Raw genomic sequence first — 8,905 nt, 5'->3', positions numbered from 1 at the left:
CCAACGTATTACGGTGATCTTGAACAGATAGTCGGTCCATCTGGTGGGGGGCCTACCAACACTGCGTCTTCCGGTACGTGGTCGCCATTCGAGGACTCTACTGCCCCAACGGTATCTGTCCGTCGAACTATGTGCCCTGCCTATTGCCACTTCAGTTTCGCTATCATTTGGGCTATGTCACTGATTTTGGTTCTCCTACGGATCTCCTCATTTCTGATTCAATCTCGCAGGGAAACTACGAGCATAGCCCTTCCTATTTCCCTCTGAGTGACCATGAGCTTTCTCATCAGGCCCATAGTTAGCGACCACGTCTGCGAAACGTAAGTCATCACTGGCAGGACACACTGGTTGAAAAACTTAGTCCTCACACATGTATCTCTACTTAATTTTCAATTGTGTCAATTTTATTACAATTATTTAAAAGAAATAAATACTTATAAACCTAGATCACAGCTACGTATGTGTATTATACACATGTACATATATGTATGTCTACTGTGCCTAGACCACACATACGTTTATCGATATTATTTTAATATCAAACTTTGTAAACTTTGCGGGAAAATAGATCGTGTGAGATTTTAAGAATCTTGCGGAGAAACTTCTGATGTGGAAAAACACTTTTGGATGCCAACCACTAAATTGATATTCTATCATAGTTTGACTACATTTTGAAGTTTGAGATGGTTTTTCTATTTAAAATTCCTACAGAAAATTCCATATATAGTTTTAAATCTGATTTGCTCAAACAAAAGACCTCCCCCACGATGATCGATTTCCACGACGATCGGTCCTACGCTGCACTCATCCAATGTATTCCGGCGATCTTGACCAGATCGTCAGTTCATCTTGTGGGGGTTGTTCAAAATATATCGTTCTAATATACAATAGCATTAAATAATTAATAGTGAGAATGAGGTGTAGATTTTTTGGAACCCAAAAAGTACATATGAGTTGGTCAAGCTGGAATATTGATTAAATTAAGAAAAAAAAAAAATAAGCATATTTCTTTACAAATGGAAGACGGTGCTTTCCTGGGGTATAAAATAACGTACGGGCCACCTGGTTTTAAGTGAACACCACACACATTCTGTTGTAACACCAGAGGAATCACAGGAGCGTTTCCGGCCTTTAAGGACGTACGTGTACGTGCTTTTTTTGAAGGTACCCATGTCGTATCATCCCGGAAACCGTATAACGAAGCTCAGTCCACAGCTCTATTGTACGTGGAAGAAAGTTCTTTGAAAACCTCACTGTGGAGGAACGCCACACATCCAGATGGTGGGGATGATTGTGACGTGTCGTCGAATTCGGCGGAAGGAATCAAGTGAATTTTAAAAATTTAAGGATAATAATTTATTCATGTGAAAAGAATTAATAAATTATGAAATCGTAAGCAAGATCGTTGCAATAATCCATGAAATTAACACATATTTCTTTGGTTTTAAAGTATTAAGTGGTATTAATCAAAATAGAATCCATTATTACTATTTATGTTGATGCGTTAAACAAAGAGTACGTTATTAATTATATTTATTCAATTCAATACACATATTGTGTTATGTTTAATGGCTGATTTTAGTGATGATAAATTTATTTAATAGTATGATTAATATGATGCTCGTAGGATAAATAAGTAAAGTGCTGTAATCCTGCCTTTGTATTATTTTCTCTTAATATAGAAGCTATATTTAGTATGGTGAACTTGAGTAACTTATTATGATAGAGATATTTTGTATTATATTTTCAAAGTTGTGCTCTCAATGTTATATTTTTCTATAACAATATACAGCCTGATACGAACCCGGCCCCCGCCCGGCTTCGCTGTAAAAGCCTTTAGGGCACAGAGGAGGTTTTTAGTCGGTAGGCGGTGTTTACACCCAAACCCAACATAATATGGGCCTAGTTTCGGGGTCTTTAATAGATAAATGTATATATATATATATATATTTCCTCCTCAGAAAAAAGCTGGGCTGGGTGACTAATAGATAATAAAAGCAAGTTTATGCCATGAAGTTGGAATGTTGAACTTGAGATTTTCGTATAAATATAAAACATAAGACAATTCCCTGTACTTTAAGAATTATTAATTTGAAAGACTTTTTAAGGAACACTTTTTTTATGAAAATAAGGTACGAGACGAGCAGGACGTTCAGCTGATGGTAATTGATACGCCCTGCCCATTGCTATGCAGCGCAGCTCAAGATAATTTAAAAACTCAAAATTCTGAGCGGCACTACAATTGCGCTAATCACCTTGAGACAAGATGTTACGTCTCATTTCCCAGTAATTTCACTAGCTACGGCGCCTTTCAGACCGAAACACAGTAATGCCTAAACATTACTGCTTCACGGCAGAAATAGTCACAGTTGTGGTACCCTCTAGCCGGCACCTGTGCAAAGGAGCCTCCCACTGGTAAAAGGTGTAGGGTTATTTTAACTTTCATTCACTTCCATCATTTAACTAGTACCTAAACGATGGATTTGACACAAACCTCAACAGCCGGCAGCGCAAAGTACTTACTACTTTTCTGGGTATTTCTGATCTCTTGCCAGTATGTGAAATTGTTTTGGTGCTAAAAAAATAATATACTGTGACAGTTTCAATTTAAGTAACATATAATATGGTGGATATAGACATAGTCCCACCCCTATAGACAAACTACTATTATATACGTTATTATCTCGGGCATCCTTCTCGAGTATTCTGAAAATCCCAAGAGCATAATATTATCTTTGTTCGTACAATAATTATCGGAATACATAATAGAATCTGTTGCAAGGGTGTGACAGTAGATCAGGGTATAATCTAATTTGATTCCCATGTACGTTGACCACAGGCGTGTTGTGTATTTGTAAGACGTAAACCAACAAGCGTCTGTGAAACCTAATGTCGATTGTGGATTAACTGATTGAGGTTCGCTTTTTGTCTTAAATATTATTGAAATTAAATATTAAACCTATTTTATATATTATAATCAATAGACTAAGAAAAACATGCCCAATTACATATCTAGGCATACTTTTGAGAACAACATTATTTTTTATGCATTAATTTATTTTAATGTTATTAGCCAAGTAGATTTGTATAAGTTGACTTAGTAACGAACATTTACAAATTAATTATTTTCTATTCCCATTTATAGTTTATAAACTAACGGTTCAATATGAGATTTCAGTAGAAGGCTCCTTTGCACAGTATGCTAGCAAGATTATGGGTACCACAACGGCGCTATTTCTGTCGTGAAGTAGTAATGTATAAGCATTAGTGTGTTTCGGTCTGAAGGGCGCCGTAGCTAGTGAAATTACTGGGCAAATGACACTTAACATCGTTTGTCTCAAGGTGACGAGCGCAATTGTAGTTCCACTCAGAAATTTATTCAAAGGGTTTTTTAAGAATCCTGAGCGGCGCTACACTGTTATGGACAGGGCGTATCAATTACCATCAGCTGAACTTCCTGCTCGTCTCGTCCCTTATTCTTTCTTATTCCCGTCAAACAGTGATAAAACAAATTTAATAAATAATTAAAATTTGTGTATAACTGATATTACCCTCTACTTTTCGACATAGCAGTATATCAGATGTGATCTACCTACCCTAATTAGTAAGCTATAATTTTTCAGATTTGCTTGCAATGCAGTAAAATTCTTAAGAAAAGTTTTACACACACCAATGGTACAGCATGAAATTGTAAACATTGACAAATAAACTATTTTTCATTAAAAAGGGATAAGCCTGATTATACTTTAATACAGGACTTGATTTTATGAAACCTTTATAATGACATTATATCCAAACTTTTCAAGCTGGCACAGATTTCAATAAAGTTTGTAGGACAGATACCATATCTGCTTACGTTCGAAACTTCGAGATTTTACTCCCGTTAACGGTTTTCACAAAATAAATCTATTCACAATAAGTAATGTTAATATATCCACACACTGACATTAAATAACAACATATAAAGCATTTTAATTATTCATTTTTACTTATTGTCGGGGACCTAGTGCTCTGAGAAAGGCTGGATCAGGTGGCGTTACGTAGAGACTCGCTTCATTGTGTGTCTTCTACCGCATTTATCACGGGTAGTGTTCCGAAGAGCTGTTTCACCTGATTATTGCAGCCAAATACAATCTCCGTACGACACGCCACAAATTAGGATATCATCCCCACCAACTAGATGTGAGGCGGTCCTCCAGAGTGTGATTTTCAAGGAGCTTTCTTTCACGTACTACAATGCTGTGGAATAAACTTCCTTGTGCGGTGTTTCCGGGACGATACATAAACATAATATTTAACTTTTACTGTATTAAAAAAGTGTCCAAATGCGAGTCGGACTCGCCCATGAAGGGTTCCGTAGCAGCAAGTAACATAAACGATTTATGACATTAAATAAAACTACTAGATTTCGTTAAAACCAATTTTCAGTGGAAGTATGCATAGTAATGTACCTCATATATTTTTTAAGTTTTATCATTCTCTTATTTTAGAAATTACAGGGGGGCACACATTTTACTACGTTGGAAGTGTCTATCACGAAAAATATTCAGTTTAGACAAAAATATATTAAAAACCCTATAAATCATTTTTGAAGACCTATCCATGGATACTCACACGTATGGGTTTTTTGAAAAAAAAAAATTTGAGTTTCAGTTCTATGTATGGGGAACCCACACATTTAATTGTTTTATTTCTATTTTTGTGTGAATATCTTAATGTGGTTCACAAAATACATCTACTTTCCAAGTTTCATTTGAGCATTTTTTCACATTACAGTATGAAAAACAATTTTTCTCTCTCTTACTGTACCGCTTCAGCAGTTGTTTCGATTTTACCACCTCATTCTTTTTTAAATTATCAGTTAAGAAATGACCAGTACGTCTCTTATAGGCTGCAAGTCATCTTTTAAAATACGCGACATGGTTCTAGGTGTTATCTTCATCTCGCGAGATAAAATCTTTTGCTTTTGGACAGGTTCTCTTCGAATTATTTCCCTTACTGTTGACCACCTGTTTTGTACGAACACTACGTAGACGACCAGATCTTTTTCTGTCACAAACCGAGGAGGTCTCATTGTAACGAGAGTGTTGTATGGAGAGTTTTAAAAATTGCATTTGGCTCCATACCTACTTTGTGTAATGCAATCAAAGCGATTCGGTTCTCCTTATCAAACCACTCCATTTTAATTTCACTTAATGAACAAGCATATAAAAATTACAGATTCCAAATTCAAATGTAAATATTTGTTATTATATCTTTATTTGTAGGAGCTCAAAGTTTACACACATAAATAAACAAGTAACTGAAATCTCATGCATTTAGTGGAATGAAAAGTGACCAAAGGTTATTTTGTTTTGGGGACCATTGCACTGTCGATGGATGGAAACATCAATTTAACGGAACGGTTGTGCAATTGACGTGAGAGTTATTTATGTGGAAATATTGTAACAAACATAATACAAAATAGATTGAAGTTCATTGATACTGAAATGTTTTAACTTTTTTACAAACACATTATTTGTAAAGAAATTGTTTTAGTTATTTAATATACGAGTGTGTTAGAATCGCTTCTAAAAATAGAGCAAAGAGAATAGAAATTACAAGTAAATTGAATATGAAAATAATCTTTTTATATAACCTTCATATTTAAGTAAAACCATCGTTTTAGAAATATATTTATTACGTCATGAACATACATTAGTTCGTAAAGGGGCTTTGACATGGGGAGAACTGGTAAGAAACTCCCAACCCACGTGTAAATCATATAACAATATATTCAGTAATTTATCACTCACGGAACTCATTTTCTGTTTACAATATGCATCCAACAAGTTGAGGAATCTGTAATAAATTGTACTTATTTTAAAATACTTAAATATAACTTACTAGCCTCATTCAATATTCACAAGGGGTGACGCTATTCGATTATAAATAGATAATTGATGGGATGGTAATATCCGAACAGAAAATAGTTGATTATGAATAACGAATAATTATTATAACAGTTAAGTACTTAACTCTCATGTCCGTACGGTCCAGCAGCTACCAGCCAAATGTAACTAATCACTAATCTAAAACATCGTTAGCCATGCTGCAATGATGAAATTGGCCATGTAAATATTTACCTGCGTATTGTAAGTTAAGTCATTCTTAGTTTAGTTGTTCGTAAGATGAAAAATTAACTTTAATCTTAGATTAGCAGTAATTACTCGCGAGTTAGAACTTATTCCAGTTTGATTGGATCCGCCCTAAATCACTTATCGAAAGTTAAAATACATATTATACAGGGTGGTCCAAAAGTCCGTTAACATTTGAATCGGTTGTCGCGTCTAGCAACGGCGGCGGAGGGGGGTGGAGGGGTTACGCATTGCAAGAGCGGCAAATGGGAATTTAGTACCATGGCGTCGTTTAGCGGTAGTCAACGTACGTTATGTGTACGCGAGTTTTTTTTTTGTATTTTATGGAATAGTAGTACAAACGAGCGTACGGGTCACCTGTTGTTAAGTGATCACCGCCGCCCACAATCTCTTGCAACACCAGAGGAATCACAGGAGCGTTGCCGGCCTTTAAGGAAGGTGTACGCGCTTTTTTTGAAGGTACCCATGTCGTATCGTCCCGGAAACACCGCACAAGGAAGCTCATTCCACAGCTTTGTAGTACGTGGAAGAAAGCACAAAAGAAAAAGCAAAGTACTATCGAAACAACGATTCTGCAACCTTAGCTCAACGAAAGTTTTGCAATCATTACAAGATACGACACAAAAATCAAGCTCCATCAGGTGTGTTAATTAAAAAATGGGTGCTCAAGTTTGGGAAGACGGGTTCAACAATGGATTTACCTCGATCTGGCCGGCCTAGAACGTCGAGGGACCCCGAAAACGTGAAGCGAGTAAAATCGTCTGTTCGTGACCAACCTGGACCATCAACTCGAAAGCGGTCTGCTGTCCTTTACGTGCCAAGATAATGATGTATTAAACCGCATTCTTTTTAGAATGCGGAAAGAAAGATTTAAGTTTACATCCCTATAAAATCCGAATGGTGCAGGTATTAAGGCCTCAGGACCATGCTACTAGGTTGCAGTTTGCGAACGAAATGGTAGAGCGATTCACCAGTTTTACAAAAATTTTTTTCTCAACGAGGCACACTTCCACCTAAATGGGAAGGATCGTATTCGCACAGAAATCCAAAACATCTCAACAGAAACATGTAAAGCTGTCATCGAAAATTTCCGCTCTAGATTGCAGCAATGCCAGAATAATGAAGGTTTGCATATGGATGATAGAATTTTTAATAAATAAATTCCCCTTTTGTTTAATATCGAAAACAAGAAACAATTTGATCTACTGTAATTAGTTTTTTTTTAATCATTATTCCAATTATAAACGCACTTTTGGTCCACCCTCTATATATTAATACTAGCTGACCCAGCAAACGTTGTATTGCCGATATTAAAATCGCGATACAAAAGTAACTGTTGATCGTAGATGTGTGAAAATTTGAAGTTGTATGTATTTTTTGTTGTTGTATGCTGACTCATAATCAAACAAATTTAAAAAAAAATTCAAAAATATAAAAAAAAAAATTCGTGTGGACCACCCTTAACATTTAGGGGTATGAAAGATAGATGTTGGCCGATTATCAGACCTACTCAATATGCTCACAAAATTTCATGAGAATCGGTCAAGCCGTTTCGGAGGAGTACGGGAACGAACATTGTGACACGATAATTTTATATATAAGATATATAGAAAGTAATCCAGTAAAGGTGCTCTAACATTGCAGTGTACGAATATAGCATAAATACAAAGTACGCAATTTAAATTTGACTCTGTAAGTGCTAGTTTATTAGATTTTGTCATAGCTATGTAATATGATATTTATAAATATAAAAAAAATTGGAGGCGCCGGGTATCGATCCCGGTACCTCTCGCATGCTAAGCGAGCGCTCTACCATCTGAGCTACGCCCCCGTGGTGAAAGGTTCTCAATAGTTTGTACATATTGTAAAAACTAGTTGTCATTGAGGCCCAATAAAAGTAGAGCAAATTAAAAGTTGCTTACGATACTTACCAGCGTTAGCGGTCAGAGTTGTAATTGTCAACACAATTCATATGCTTGCCTTATTAAATTCTCTAGAGAGTTGGAGTTAGAGAGTTTTAATGATTCTAGAGAATATCAGCGTTGAGAAGTAAAATTCCCAACACAATGCTGACTGGACACCATTTTGTTATTATTAGTTATATGATTTCTGTAAACTGTTTGAACCAAATAAACCTTTCAATTATTATTATTAAACAAATAAAATTTGAAAGCAAAATTTTATGAACGATGCGCGACTCGAACCAACCTCTCGCGTTCCGTTTAGATTTGCAAGAGCGACATCTGAAGTTAAATTCTTAATATGCAAATATTGGGGTTGAGCAGGTTATCAACTGTAAAGCAGATCCTGTAGATGAAGCCCAAGATTTTATGACGTCACTCGAACGGTTAGCTCAGTTGGGGGAGCACTCGGACTTTCGTGCGTTCGATGGTCGTGGGTTCGAGTCCCGCATCGTTCATAAAATTTTGTTTTCAAATTTAATTTGTAGAAGTGAGGGGTGTCACTCTTAAAACATAACAAATTGTTTATTATTATTACAAATATATAATTGCAGCCCGTGCCAAAAAAAATAGAACATCACAAACTATCGTGTGCAGTGCATAAAGGTCCCAAAATATAAACGATTTGATCCTTAAAGAGGAGATTTAAATAAACTTTAAAATATTAAAATAGTTTTTGAGTTATTCATTATAAAGAAAATGCAATCGCCTATTTTATTTTGTTGATAATCATAACAATGTTTATGAGCGAATACATCCTCGAGATACATTTTTCTAGACATCATTCCGCCATTTCCGTGGCGCGGG

The 8,905-nt window shown here is 35.8% G+C and overlaps 1 non-coding gene across 1 annotated transcript; it reads right to left on the bottom strand.

Moving 5' to 3' along the window:
* Nucleotides 1-7,895: 7,895 nt before the first annotated feature.
* Trnaa-agc (transfer RNA alanine (anticodon AGC)) lies at nucleotides 7,896-7,968 on the bottom strand. Its single transcript has one exon. It is a non-coding gene; the product is annotated as a tRNA-Ala (tRNA).
* Between the last annotated feature and the right edge of the window lie 937 nt (nucleotides 7,969-8,905).

The sequence above is a fragment of the Leptidea sinapis genome, chromosome 5, assembly GCF_905404315.1.
Source record: "Leptidea sinapis chromosome 5, ilLepSina1.1, whole genome shotgun sequence".
Lineage (NCBI taxonomy): Eukaryota > Metazoa > Arthropoda > Insecta > Lepidoptera > Pieridae > Leptidea > Leptidea sinapis.
Note: the sequence above shows the minus strand (reverse complement) of the source record. Positions and strands in the feature narration are given on the sequence as shown.